Source organism: Cebus imitator, unplaced genomic scaffold (assembly GCF_001604975.1).
Source record: "Cebus imitator isolate Cc_AM_T3 unplaced genomic scaffold, Cebus_imitator-1.0 Scaffold399, whole genome shotgun sequence".
NCBI classification, from domain to species: Eukaryota; Metazoa; Chordata; class Mammalia; order Primates; family Cebidae; genus Cebus; species Cebus imitator.
In genome coordinates this window covers 1,840,552-1,856,264 of record NW_016107714.1, presented here as the reverse complement: position 1 = coordinate 1,856,264, position 15,713 = coordinate 1,840,552, and the positions used below count along the sequence as shown (strand labels likewise).

The 15,713-nt window shown below is 39.3% G+C and overlaps 1 non-coding gene and 1 pseudogene across 1 annotated transcript; both read right to left on the bottom strand.

Moving 5' to 3' along the window:
* Positions 1 to 7,006: 7,006 nt before the first annotated feature.
* Positions 7,007 to 7,110, bottom strand: LOC119468240. Its single transcript, XR_005196893.1, has one exon. It is a non-coding gene; the product is annotated as a small nucleolar RNA U13 (small nucleolar RNA).
* Positions 7,111 to 14,006: 6,896 nt separating this feature from the next.
* LOC119468242 lies at positions 14,007 to 14,207 on the bottom strand (annotated as a pseudogene).
* Positions 14,208 to 15,713: the final 1,506 nt, after the last annotated feature.

The window sequence follows — 15,713 nt, the reverse complement described above, 5'->3', positions numbered from 1 at the left end:
CATACTGCCCAAAGCAATTTACATATTCAATAACATTCCTATTAAATTACTGTCATTTTTCATAGAACTAGAAAAAAAATTCTAAAATCCATATTCAACAAAGTCTACAAAAATTAGCAATGGGAAAACGACATGTATTCAATAAATGGTGCTGGAAAAACTGGCTGACTATATGCTGAAGAATGAAACTAGACCACTACCTCTCACCATATACAAAAATTAACTCCAAATGGGTTAAAGACTTAAATGTATGACTTCAAACTATAAAAATCCTGGGAGAAAGCCTAGGATATACTCTTCTGGACATTCACAGAGACATAGAAATTGATTAAGTCTCAAAAGCAAATGCACCAAAAACAAAAATTGACAATTGAGACCTAAATAAAGAGCTTCTGCACAGTGAAATAAAGTATCAACAGAGTAAACAGACATCTTACAGAATGGGAGAAAATATTTGTAAACTATGCATCTGACAAAGGCCTAATTCGTATTCAGAATTCATAAGAAACTTACATAATTGAACAAGAAAAAACACCATTAAAAAGTGGGCAGGGGACATGAACAGACACTTCTCAAAAGAACACATATAGCCAAAAAAGTATGAAAAAATGCTCAACATTACCATCAGACAAATCAAAACCAAAGGAGATACCATTCTCACACCAGTCAGAATGCCCGTTATTAAAAAGTCAAAAAATAACAAATGTTAGCAAGACTGTGAAGAAAAGGAAACACTTTGCTGTGTTGGTGGGAATACAAATGAGTTAAGCCCCTGTGGAAAGTAGCTTAGAGATTTAAAATAACTAAAAAGAGAATTACCATTTGACCTGGAAATCCCATTACTGGGTATATACCCTAAGGAAAATAAATTATTCTACCAAAAAGACATATGGACTCATACGTTCATTGCAGCATTCTTCAAAATAGCCAAGACATGGAATCAAACCAGGTGCCTACAAATGGTGGATTGGATAAAGAAATGTACATATATGTCATGGACTACTACACAGCCGTAAAAAGAATGAAATCATGTCCTTTTTAGGTACATAGATGCAGCCAGGGGCCATTATCCTCAATGAATTAACACAGAAACAGAAAACCAAATACTGAATGTTCTCACTTATAAGAGGGAGGTAAATGGGTACTCAGGCACATAAAGATGGAAACAATAGACACTGGGTATTCCAAGAGCAGGGAGGGTGTGAGATGGACAAGGGATGAAAAACTATCTATTGGATTCTATGTTCACTATTTGGGTGATGGGATTAATAGAAGCCCAAACCTCAGCATCACTCAATATATCCATGTAACAAATCTACACATCTAGCCACTGATTTTTTTTTTTAATTTTAATTTTTAATTTTATTTTTTTGTTGGGGGGAGACAGAGTCTTGCTCTGTTGCCAGGTTGGAGTCCAGTGGCAAGATTTCAGTTCACTGCAGCCTCCACCTCCTGGGTTCAAATGATTCTTATACCTCAGCCTCCCAAGTAGCTGGGATTACAGGTGTGCACCATTACACCTGGCTAATTCTTATATTTTTAGTAGAGGCAAAGTTTCATCTTGTTCCCCAGCCTAGTCTTAAACTGCTCGGTTCACGTGATCCCTCTGCCTTGACCTCCGAAAGTGTTGGGATTACAATTGTGAGCCACTGTACTTTGCTAGCTGCTGAATGAAGGAGGAGGAGGAGGAGGAGGAGAAAGAAAGAAAAAAGAAAGAAGATGAAGGAAGAAGAAGAAATCTCATTCCAAAGAGGGATTATTCATAATGGTAGTCTAGAAAACCAGAGTTATAACATGAAAAGTTGGCCAGTGCCCAGCCAGGAAAGGAAAGAGCCTTAGCCAGGAAATATGGGGAATTTCCAAGCCCACTGATGAGTCCATCCTGGAGCAGACATAGATGCAGGAAGTTGTAGACAGTAGTTGTCAAGTTATCTGATTCCACTGATGAAATTATCCTTAATAGGAGCCTTAGCTTGTTGCCAATAAATACTTGGAACCTATGTTAAACTCCCTTTGTTCTGTGTTCATCAAGCAACCCCTTCCATATTTGTTTTTTGTTTGTTTGTTTGTTTTTGTTTTTGTTTTTTTTTTGAGACGGAGTTTTGCTCGTTACCCAGGCTGGAGTGCAATGGCGCAATCTCGGCTCACCGCAACCTCTGCCTCCTGGGCTCAGGCAATTCTCCTGCCTCAGCCTCCTGAGTAGCTGGGATTACAGGCACGTGCCACCATGCCCAGCTAATTTTTTGTATTTTTAGTAGAGACAGGGTTTCACCATGTTGACCAGGATGGTCTCGATCTCCTGACCTCGTGATCCACCCGCCTCAGCCTCCCAAAGTGCTGGGATTACAGGCTTGAGCCACCGCGCCCGGCCCTCTTCCATATTTGACATTACATTTTGCCTTTAAAGAGAGAGAAAGTGCTGGTCACAAAGACATAAATGTTCTGGTATTTTGGTCAGCATGATTGTTTTTTGTTCACTTATAAGTTAATAAACTAGCATTTAGTTTTGTCATATCAATTTCATAAATTCGGTTCATGTAAATCTCCCCTAAATGATGTATCTATTTCATGCTATGATGAAAATCAGGTTCTGGGCTTCCAAAATCCAAAGTCAGACCCAGGGCCACGACAGATTCTACAAAATCAATATTATCTGTATCTGTAAGGCCTTGAAGTATATATTTTGCCTGGATGAAAGAACTTTATATTACCTCATAAGCTCACCCCCACCACACATACACTCCTTTATTTACTATCTTTTGCTATTTAATAAATTGCTCTTAAATTTAGCAGCTTAAAACAACAAATATTTATTATTGTATGGTTCTGTGGGTGGGAAATTTAGAAGTGGCTTAGCTGAGTGATTTTGACTCCAGGTCTTTCACAATGCTGAAATCAAGAGGTTGGCTGGGGCCAGGGTCAACTCAAGGCTCAACCAAGGGAAGATCTGCTCCCCACCTCATTCCTGTGGCTAGAATCAGCCCCCAGGTCCTTGCTGGCTCTTGGCTGGGGACATTGGTTCCTTGCCACATGGGCCTTTCCATAGGGCAGCTCATAAAAGGAACCTGGATTCTCTCAGAATGAGCCAGCAGTAGAACAAGAGGGTGAACAAGGCAGAAATCACAGTCTCACAGTCTTTTTGTTACCTAATCTCACAATCAACATGCCATCACTGTTACCGTATTCTATTCATTAGAAACAAGTCACTACATCCAGCTCACATTCAAGTGGAATGGACCCCAAGGCCATAAGTATGAGGAGGTGGGGAATATTGGAGGCCATCTTACAAGCCGCCTGCCACAAAATCATTTTCACATTCAAATATAGAAAAGCATAATATTTCTCTTCTAAAAGCTAGCCAGTATTTCATTGCAATGACTATTAAACAATGCCATAACAGTTCATATTTGCTAATCTGTTCCATTGCTTCACAGAGGAGCAAACCTGGAAAAAAGGAACAAGAAAAAATATGTTGTTGACACAGGAAAAACAAAGTAGGAATAAAAGTTAAAAACTTAAAACAATTACACATGTGTATGAGAATTTATGATACAGGCAAACTGGCATTTAAAATCAATGTGGAGGACGTGTGCGGTGGTTCACGACTGTAATCCCAGCACTTTGGGAGGCTGAGGCACAGAATCGCTTGAACCTGGGAGGCAGAGGTTGCAATGAGCTGAGACTGCACCGCTGCACTCTACCCTGGGTGACAGAGCGAGACTCTGTCTCAAATAATAGTAAAAATAAAATAAATGTGGAAAGGATGGACTACTCAATAAATGATGTTCAGACGATTAGATACCTGGTGGAAAAAAATATGGATTAATCCATACTTTGCAAGTTTGGAAAATCAGTATCTTACATTTCTATCTACTTGATGTGCATAAAGAACTTCTGGAAGAATATATATATATATATATATATATATTTAAATATATGTATATCCCACACATGAAAGAACTTAACTTCCATGGGATGGAAAAGGCTTAGAGAAAGAAGAAACAAGGTTGGAGCTAGCACTTTCACTGTATGCATTTTTGTATTGTTTGACTATGAACCTTATAATTATCTATTCTAGGAATTGAATTTTGAAAAATGAAAACTTTTGAATGGAATAAAGAAATAACTATAAAAGAAAAACATGCAAGACATTATAATAAAAAATAAATTGTATGTCTTCTTAAATAGGATGAAAACACCCCAAAGCCATAAAAAGAGAGATTAAGTTTCACATTACTACCACTGAAATCTTCTACATGAAAAACATATCATAAACAAATTTAAAATGCTAGTGATTGCCGGGCGCGATGGCTCATGCCTGTAATCCCAACAATTTGGGAGGCCAAGGTGGGCAGATCATCTGTGATCAGGAGTTTGAGACCAGCCTCATCAAAATGATGAAACCCCATCTGGACCAAATATACAGAAATTAGCCAGGCATGGTGACACACACCTGTAATCCCAGCTACTCAGGAGGCTGAGGCAGGAGAATCACTTGAACGCGGGAGGTGGAGGTATCAGTGAGCCGAGATCGCACCACTGCACACCAGCCTGGACGACACAGAGAGACCCTGTCTTAAAAAATAAAATAAAAATAAATAAATAAATAAGACACGGCTGACCACCTTGGAAACATTTTATTTCAAATTGTAGAAGAGATAAATGATGAATGTTCACAAATTACAGCATTGAGTGCAAAAAAAATATTGAAAGATTGACGATGTCAAGTAGAGGAAACATAAATTATAACATTTTAACCCAGCTGCTCTACATCTTAATCACACTAAATATAAACTCACTGGGAGCTCTGGAATGTTCTAATGGATGACAGTCTTGCCAGAAGTGTTCATTCAATTGTTCAAAGAAATCTTGGGGAGAAAAAACAATATTCATTATAATGGGAAAGACTAACCAGAATCTGGCAATTCAGTAATACATAAAACTGTGACAGAATTAATAATTAACTGGATCTAGATATCATTTTTATGACAATTATGGTGATATAAATTATGATAAAATCATAAATAACATATTTTTAATTACACCTATAAATATAAACAACCAAGGGCAAAATTGTCCATTTCTGGGAATGATTAAGCTCCTAGGCAAGACATGTACTAGGGCTTAACCTACAAATCTTTGTATTGAAATGCATTTAGAATGTTATTTTACAGTAGAAAGGCATTCCCTTTAGAGGTGCTGCCAAGGCCCACCCAACAGAGTCCTGCAACTTCTGTCTGTGCAGAGGAAAGGGCTGAGTGATAGCATCAATTCATTGTTGCTTACATGGAGTTTTTAGACTTCAAGTATTTATTAATCACAAAGTTCTATTCCCAATGCCACATTTATTTGTACATCATCTCCTACCAACTTATCTGGGGAAATATTAATATTTCTTGATACTCATTTGCAATTGGCTGTTGAGGTATACTGTGTTAATCTGGAATTCTGAAACCCAAGATTTCTTTATAAAATTTTACTTAATAAAGTCTATAAATTCTTTCTAATATAATTTCTGTTGCTTGAGGAGTTTTCTAGAAGGGTCTATAACAACATTTTTTTTCCAACATAGTAAGGTTGCAACCAGCAAACCCTTAGTGACATGCGTATCTAAAAAAATGCCAACCTAGGAGGATTCATATCAATTACGCCTACACTCTTAGAGATTGCTTCTGACATATGCTACTGTAAAAGTTGTTCCTGGACATGTAGGGTGATAGAAACCATGATGATGGGCTGCTGTGCTTCCGCCTAAGTGTGGGGCTGGAGTGTGATGTTCTGTAGTGACAGCTGCCTCTTCTTGAGCTTTCTCCTTTTTGTCAATTTATCTAATTAGATATGAGTAATTATCTTGACTGTTGTGGCTTTTTGGTTCACAGGGGTGAATCTTCATATACGGGCTGAACATCCTTTTCCTACTGATGTAAAGTACAATCTTGGACACTTATTTATTTACATAACTATTTGAGTCTTGCCTGGACTTTTGCGTATGTGTGCGATTTTAGCTTTGTCTTTTCTTATGCCAATAACATATCGGTTTATTTCATTTCTGTTTGTATTATTTTATATGGTGGTAAAATATGCATAGTATAAAATATACCACTTTAATCAGTTTTAAGTGCACATGTCAGTGACAATTCAATTGTACAACCATCACTACCACCCATCTCTAGAACTTTTTGATCATCCCCATCAAAAAATCTATAGTCATTAAATAATTCCCCATTACCCTCTCTTCCTAGCCCCTTGTAACATTTTAATCAGGGCTACCAAGAGAAGCTTGGAAGGAAATAGCAATTTGTTAAAAAAGAATCTTTTCTAATTTTGTCATCATAGCGACTGGTTTGCTATTATAAAAGTAACACATTTGAAGGAGCTGGGATTTGATTTTACCATACTTAAACGTAAATAAGCTAGCATCTTGTTTCATGAACACTGGTAGAAGACATAGACTGCTGGGTTGGAGACAAAGCACTTTATTATTCATGACCTAGTGTGAGCATCAGCATGTTTGCAAAGGTTCTCCTTGTTCCCAAGTCTCAGATGGGTGACACCACAGGCCTAGATGAATGGTGCACACATAGTAGGTTTACTTCACAGCTAAGGAGCACTGGGATTTATGGAATATGCTGCTCTTATAGCAAGCAATAAACACACCTATTCTTTGTTTCAAGTGACACAACCTCATCCTTCATGGTTGGCCACAGCAAACCCACACCTGAGAAATGTCCTGGGTAAAGAGTGCCGAGGTCCTTGCATTCTTGGTATGCCCAGCAAGACATGTCGGAGCTCAAAAAACAAACAACCATGGAGGATGTCTCCTCTAATATTTGCTATAGGAAGTGTGCATAATTATAGTAACAATACAAAATCCACTTTCTAATTGCATTACCCAGAAACTACAAGTAGTTGATTTAGTCCTACAAACTAGATCCAGAGTTGAGAGGAGCTTATGGGCAGCTGCTGTAGTCACATCTGAAGTTCAGGTGATAATATTATTTTTTCATGTCAACTGAGTAAGGCGCCAATGTAGTAATAAGGTTAGAGGGAGGAACACCTTACACGGGAGTGTGAAAACCCAATCATCATGCTTATGAATCGTAAAAGGATTTGGGTGATATTTCTGAAGAAAATGTTCCTGTTAGGACAGCTGAAGTTCCTCACATACCTTTGAGCTCACTACTTGGGGTTGAGATTAGTCTTTCAGGTTGAAGTCACTAAAGAACCCATTGTCCTTTTCCCTAAATTTCAAGGACTGTCCTTCAGATGTGTCAGAGATAGCATTGTCTGTGAATATAGTGAGGGCTTCCTTGCATAGCTGGTCTAAGATTGTCTGCTTCTAAGCCTTTGCCTCTTCCCAAGCATGTAGTCAAATCTGAGCCGGTCACAACAAAACAGGTTAGAATAAGGCTTTATCGCCACAGCAGGCTATCTATCCACCTTTTTTTTTTTTTTTTTTTTTTTGGATGGCATCATGCTCTGTCCCCCAGACTGGAGTACCGTAGAGCAATCTCGGTTCACTACAATCTCTGCCTCCTGGACTCAAGCGATTCTCCCACCTCAGCTTCCCGAGTAGCTGAGAGTACAGGCACCTGCCACCACGCCCAGCTAATTTTTGTATTTTTAGTAGAAATGGGATTTTGCCATTTGGCAAGGCTGGTCTCAAACTCCTGCTCTCAAGTGATCTGTCTGCCTTGGCGTCCCAATGTGTTGGGATTACGAGAGTGAGCCACTGTGCCTGGCCTCTACCTTCAATTCTGAGCCCAGAAAACTCCCTGTTCCTCAAGCTTTGAGGCCTATTCACTTTGCTTTATCATGTGTTCATTATTAATCCTTCCTTCATTCTGTTTAGTAAATATAGTTGGAGTTACTACTAGGCTGGGAGTTCTGCTATACATGAGGGTACTTGCTGCCTGCCCTCAGGACACCAAAGCTAAGGAAATCTCATGCAAGTTTTTTTTGGATGAACTCTGGAATGTGGAATGGAAACAAACCAAGTGTTTGCTATGCTGTTAGTCAACTATGGTATGTAATTTGTGTGTGTTTTTTTTTTAAAAAAATAGCCAAATAAAACCCAATATTACCATTCAAAATTAAATTTGCAGGAAAAATAATTGCTTTATTATGTAGGATGCTTGAACATGTTTATATGCCTTGAAATTATTAGCAAAGATGCACTTGTGATTTTAAAAATGTAACAAAAAAAGAATGAAATTGTATGAGAAAACATCAACAGATCTCTTGATAGTCTTTTTAAAAACAATGAAAAGGTCCAGATTGAATAACTAACTAAAACTTAGCTCTTAGAAGCTAATGACTTAGCTTGTATTCTCTGCCTTTCCCTTGCCCAAAGGAGAAAGAACAGTCACTTAGGTGACAGCCCAGGCTAGCCATGTGTGTGCTCTCAGCATTAAAGCTCATGACTTTGGTACAAGTGAGCTGCAGGTCCAGAAATACCTCTCTAGAAATACACTTTAGAAATAATCCCCCACAGGGTAGTCATGTCACTTGTGTTAGTTGTAAAACACACCACTCACTTTTTGCTGGTGATAAAATGATTACTTCATTGACGTTTTTGGAAAAACTGCAGCAACATACTGTCTTAACAAATGCTTTGAAACAAGTTTTTTAATTTTTAAAGAAAAGTGTTTTGGACACCATTGATTAGTATTTATTTAAGAAAGTTTTATGGGCACGGTGGCTCCTACCTATAATCCCAGCAGTTTGGGAGGTCAAGGCAGGAGGATTGCCTGAGCCCCAGAATTCGAGACCAGCCTGGGAAACATTGAAAAACCCCCATCTCTACAAATCATTTTTTAAACATTAGCTGTGTATGGTGGCATGTGCCTGTGGTCTCAACTACTCAGGAGGCTGAGGCAGGAGCATTGCTTGAGCCTGGGAGTTTGAGGCTGCAGTGAGCCATGATTGTGCCACTGCACTCAAGCCTGGGTAACAGAGAAAGATTGTGTCTCAAAAAAAATAAAAAATGCCTATTAGAAGCCACTAGATTTTAGCCAATAGTATTAACATTCCTTAGGCCAGCTTATCAGAAAAGATGTGAAATGCTGCAATTGTAGGGACAGAATTTTGTAGTGAATAAACCTTTGACGTGGCAGAAATCTAAATAGTATTTGATTAAGGCTATGACCTACCCTTTCATCTACTGGGGAGACAAACCTGAGGGCCCTAGTCTGATGGGCCTTGGCACCCAACCAACCAAGGGAGTGTGTTCGAGTCAAGGCCATGCTCCAGAGAACTCTGTTACCTATTATTAATAGTTCCCAATTTATAAAAATAACACTAATTTAATAACTGTTCAAGGTCACTTTGCTCAGCCAAATGAGTGATGAGAGTTTGATTCAAACCAGGCCTATCAAATCTCTAAACCTGTGCTTTTCAGGGCCGGGAAGAGAGAAAGTTTGCTAAGGTAGAAATCAGAGGGTGGAACACCAATCCTTACCCCTTCCCTGCCCAGCTAGTGCAGCTCCGACTGAGATCACATTTGAAGAAATCCTTTTGCTGTTAAGAAGAAAAGAAAAAAAAGAAAAGAAGGGAAAAAAAAAGGAAAGAAAAGAAAGGAAAAATTCTAGCCTTGCACTACTCTGAGATATTTTGAGGCTGAATTAAATAAAACGAGATGTTAATTTATTATCAAAATTCTCAGCCTATAACACTGGTTCTCAAATCCTGTGTACTTAAGAATTCGCTTGAGTGCTTGTTTAACCTGGAGAGTCTTAGGCTCCACCCTTAGTGATTGGATTGAATAGATCTGGTCTGGGGCGAAGCACAGGAATTTGCAATTTTAACAGGTGTCCCAGGAGAATTGGATGCAGGTGGTGAGAGAACCTCATTTTGAAAAACTGAACAAAGATGTTTTGGAAAAAAAAAAAAATGAGAGTGAGCTCCAGAAGTGCTCACCCATTTGGCATATGTGCTACTCCCTTTTGAAAGCCTTCTGTGAATGACTCAGCAAGGCCTGTCTTAAATTGTGGGTCTCTTTCCTGGTTTGACAATAGAGAGTAGTTATCATCATGGAAAGGAGAAAGTGAGTTTTAGGATGCCATCCTTCACTTGTAAGGGAGGCCACTGAAGAGGGGAAAAGAGGGAAAAGCTCCAACGTGATCTGAAGCCAGCAGAAGAACACATGAGCAGAAACAAAAGAAACGAACAGAGAAATTTTCCTCCCTGAACAATAGTGGGTAGAATTTCTTAGGAACTCAGAGGCAGGGGCACGTTGCTACCCTGTAAATCGTGGCCTGACAGCCAGTAACAGGCCAGTCCCTTTCAGCAGAGAGAAGTGTTCGGAGAACAGTTCCTGCTTGTACTCAACATCACGACCCCGGCAAGGCTTCACAACAAGAATATGAGCTCCTGGAAGCATCAGAGATGAGGTTGGTGGCAGCCCAGATTTTTGTCGCAGAAGCAGCTAGATGCAGTAGCCTGTAGGAAGAGGGAGGGTGAAGATAAATTTGCTGAGGATTTCATATAACACTGAACACATCATAGTCCATATCAAGCTCATATATTTGATGACACAAATGAGATCTGGTAGTTGTGGCCATCCATGCACGTGTGATAGAACTGGATGATTAGTTGGTTTCACTGTCTTTTCTACTCCCTGCTGTTTTCCCTAGGAGAGACATGGGTTATGAAGGCTCCAGCATTACTGAATTTGTACTCAGCTTGCCAAGGTTTGGTTCAGCTCCACATCAGGGAGGGCGCACATGGAGAGTCAAGGTCAGCCTGGACTGTCTGCATGCTGGATCCTCAAGGTCCCAGGCAAACTGCACTGGAGAACCATGGCTGGTTCAGGAACCAGGGGTCTGTGTATGTTGCTGGAGCATTTCCCTCAGATGCTACAAATCCATGTGAACAGGTAGGCCGTGAACATGAACATCTAAGCCTGCCTGTTCCCTGTCTCTTGTGTATGAGTTTTTTCCATACCCGTTCCTTACACGTCCAGAGGCTCTTGGTTTGCTGGGCATCCCCACACGATCTCCCCACAGTGACCTCAAATTCACAATGTTCTAAACTAAATTAACATTTCTTACCTCTGCAGACCTGCTTCTGTCTTTCTTTTTTTTTTTTTTTTTTTTTTTTTTTTTGAGGCTGTTTTTCTTTGCTTCTTTCTTTCTATCTTGGATGAGACAGCCACTCAGCTGTGCATACCACATCCTTGCGAATCCTCATTGACTCCTCCCTCTTGTTTACCCTGATCATCCAGCTGAGACCAAGTCCTGTGGAGTCTACCCCATAAATAATCCTAATACCCATTCTCTCCCCTGGAGCCTTTGCCACTCCCAAAGAACGTGTTCTTGGCATTTTCAGAAGGACAATTGTGCATTTGTGCAAAATGTTTCTAACATTGCATTTTTTTCTTTTAGACAGAGTCTCCCTCTGTGAAGGCTGGAGTGCAATGTGCAGTAGCACGATCTGTCACCCAGCCTGGAGTGCAGTGGCATGATCTTAGCTCACTGCAACCTCTGCCTCCCTAGGTGCAAGCAATTCTCGTGCCCTAGCCTCGCATATAGCTGGGACTACAGGCGCATGCCATTACGCCAAGCTAATTTTTGTATTTTTAGTAGTGACAGGGTTTCACCAGGTTGGTCAGGCTGGTTTTGAACTCCTGACCTCAAGCAGTCCAGCAAAAGTGGACTCGGCCTCCGAAAGTACTGGGGTTACAGACATGAGCCACTGAGCCCTGGCCTTGTATGATTTTTTGCATTTGTGGCCTGAATGTTGAAAATGTTGGTAGTGCCACCATAGTGCTGGAACTTAACTCCTTTCTAGCACCACTTGTGGAAGGAGTGGTGCTCTGAATTAAGCTCCCCTCAGGGATGTGAAGGAACAAATTAGAGTCACAGGAGCCATTGGATGATCTGAGCATCTGAAGGCAGAAGCATGTGCTTTAGGTGGGGCTTCTATACCCTCCTAGTGCAGGAATGCAGCTCCCACAGGGAGCTTTGATGCAGCACACATTGTATCTTTACCCCATACCCTGTCATCCTTCAGTTGTATCTTCTGTCACTTTTATTTTCTTCTAATTCTATGCACTACCAGGAAACTGATTTCACTTGTTATATCCTCCAAATATCATGTAAATGCCAATTTCTCCCAAACTTGCATCTCTACTTCAAGATTTCTCAGGATGAGGCACAGTGGCTCATGCCTGTAATTCCAGCACTTTGGGAGGCCAAGGCAGGAGGATCATTTGAGGCCAGGAGTTTGAGACCAGCCTGGAAAATACAGTGAGATCCTGCCTCTACAAAAGTAAGAGAGAAAAAAGTAGTTGTAGTGGTGCATGCCTTTAGTCCTTGCTTATCAGGAGCCTGAGGTGGGAGAATCACTTGAGCTTAAGAGTTTGAGGCTGCAGTGAGCTATGATTGCACCACTGCACTTCAGCCTGAGTAACAGGGTGAGAACATGTCTCTAAAAATATGAAAATTTGAGCTGGGCATGGTGGCTCATGCCTATAATCCCAGCATTTTGGGAGGCTGAGACAGGTGGATCACTTGAGGTCAGGAGTTCAAGACCAGCCTGGCCAACATGATGAAACCCTGTCACTACTAAGAATACAAAAATTAGCCAGGTGTGGTGGTACAGGCCTGTAATCCCAGCTACTCGGGAGGCTGAGACATGAGAATTGCTTGAACCCGGGGGGTGGAGGTTGCAGTGAGCCAAGATCACACCACTGTACTCCAGCCTGGGTGATGGAGTGAGGCTCTGTCTCAAAAAGAATTTTTTTTTTAAATAAAACTAAAAAAAATAATAATAAATTTTAAAGAAAAATGAGACATTTCTTCTCATCTCAAGACCCTTGTGTATATTGAAATTTAGTATGTGAAAAAAATTTCCTATTCAAATCAGTTCAGAAAGGTAAACTATTCAATAAATAGTGTTTATGCACTCAGGAAAAGGCTAAGATAGATCTTTGAACCATTTATAGAAACATATACCTGATCGTTAAATAAAATTAATGTAAACATAAAGTCATATAAAAATATAAAAGGTATGTAAAGTCTTCTTAAAACATAAATTTAAAAAAAAGATGAAAGAAGAGGTTGATAAATCTGATATCAACATTTATAACTTCTGAATATCATATCATAAGCAAAATTAATGGCTAGACTGGTCCAACCCAGAATTAATATCCAGAATATACAAAGACATGCATGCAAAAAAGAAAAACACGTACAATTCAATACTGAACTGTATACATATATTAATAGGCATTTGCAATAGAAAATAATGTGAATGACCATGAAATATAATAATTTTAATCTAGTTAGTAATAAGGGGAATTAAATTATAGCAGTAATTAGATATTAATTCCTCTGTCTAGATTGAAAGAGAGAAAGAGTGAGATTGAGAGAAAGAGGCAGAGAGAAAGAAGAAAGAGGAGACTAGATATTTACTCCACACACTGTTGACAGGGGGTGTAAAATCTCAGTGCTGAATTGAAAGAAAATTTGGTAGTGGCTTAGAACTTAAAGTATACTCTTTGACCCAGTAATTTCACATCTTATTTACTTCCAAGGAAAACTCATGCATGTGCAGAAAACACACAACGATGTTCATTGCAAGCACTGCTTGTTATAGCAAAGAATTGAAAGAACTGAGAGAAAACCAATGGTTACATATACTGTGGCACATCACTGGCTAAATAAATATGCCACAGTTTATTCATATCTTAAGATACTATACAGTAGATAAAAACTAATTAGATACATATATACTGATTTGAATGTTTAGTGAGAAGACATGTAAAATTAAAATTTTAAAATATTTCATATTTCATATATTGTTGCATAAAAATAAGCAAAGAACTAACTGCTTTACTTGAAAAAGGAAGTTTTCGTTAAAGGATGAGCAAGTCAAGAAGGATACGCCTTTAGATAACTGAAGTAAAGGAAGGTACTAGATGTTACCCCTTTTCTTTATGGAAAAGGGAAAGGAACAATCCCTGAGAGTGAAAAACAAAATACAATGAATCACATCAGAAAGGAACCTCGAAACTTGTGTTCTCTTTGCCCAAGGAGCGGAACACTCATCTACAGCAAGCAGTGGCTACCAGCAGGTGGCAGCACCTGCCAGCTTCATGCTCAGGAGAGCTACTGCCGCTATCATTGAGTTTTCTCCCTATTCTGTTCAAAAATAATTCTCTAGTAACCTACTACAGAAGTGATCCCTGAAAGTATAAAGGTCTGTCCTGTGCCTTAGTTGGCGCTAGGAATTTTATTCCTATTTTGTTGATGGAAACATTTCTCCCACCTCCATCCCTACAATCATTCTATATATATAAATATATATAGAATTACATATATAATAAATATAATACATTATGTATATATAATTACATATATTATATATGTTTATACATATATGCATATACATATATACACACACGTATATGTGTATATATTATATATACAGTATTATGTTATATACATATATACATTATATATCTACATTACATTCATATATACATATATAATATATAATTACATATATACATATTTTAAATGTAATTATATATTATATATGTATGTATAACATATTTTATAAACATATTACATGTACATACATATATATAATTACATTTCACAAATTTAACAAATACCTTGGGCTTTTAAGTATTATTTCTTGGCTGGGCATGGTGGCTCACACCTGCAATCCCAGCACTTTGGAAGACCGAGATGGGAAGATTGCTTGAGGCCAGGTGTTTGAGGCCAGCCTGGGCAAAATAGCAAGAACCTGCCTCTAAAAATGTTTCTTTAATTAAAAAAGTCATTTTTTTAAAGTTTAAGTCACAAAATTCCTAATTAGCATAGAAGCCTACAACTGACAATCAGAAGCCATCACCAACCACCTGACAGCACTCCCCTAATGCTTTCAGGACGTTACTCCCTGCTCTGTAGCTCTGTGCACACGGGACCCAGGTCCCCGGTTGGTGGAGGGCTCTTTTCCGTGGTGAGGAGATACTAGAAAGATGATGTTTTTTCCACAGAAACAAACCACATATGTCTTGCCCCAGTGTAGATTTGAGGTTATTTCTAATTCTCCTTTGTGTCAGGAGATCGCTGTCACTGAAAATTTTTAATGTTGTGCTTCACCCTAGCTGGCCATGTGTGAGATAGGGTACTACTGATGAGCGGCTCTTATTTTGGGGTACATGAGGGGAGAAACACACAGGCTGCAGTGTTGGTCACCTCCTCCTGGTGTTTGTCTTAGATCTTTGCCTTTTCAATCTAAAAACTCCCACCACCACCTCACTTATTCAGATTCAAACCTTCCGCTATGCTGTGGAGTAATATAATTCTGCCAAAGAATGTTTGGCTCTATCCTTTGTCTCATTCCTGAAATCCTACACATGAATCTAGCATGAAATGTTTCTGCAGCAGACCTCAGGAGAGCTGCTTTCATCACATCGCAGATGACCAGTGCCTCCCTCACTCTGTCTTCTCTTGTTCAATTCAAGTCTCCATTTTGGAAACACCTTTCTTGCTATACCTTGGAACCCTCTCCAGAACATGATGCTTTTCTATTTGTTCTTCAGCTCCATTTGCATAGCAAAGTTTGGGCAAGGGTTGCTCATGTAAGTACCTCCTTAGAATCAACTAACCATGCCTACTTCCTGCCTAGTTCAGGGAAAGAGTCTATCACAGGGGAGGGAGAACTTTGGAAGGAGACTAAGGAAATACAGGTAGATGCTG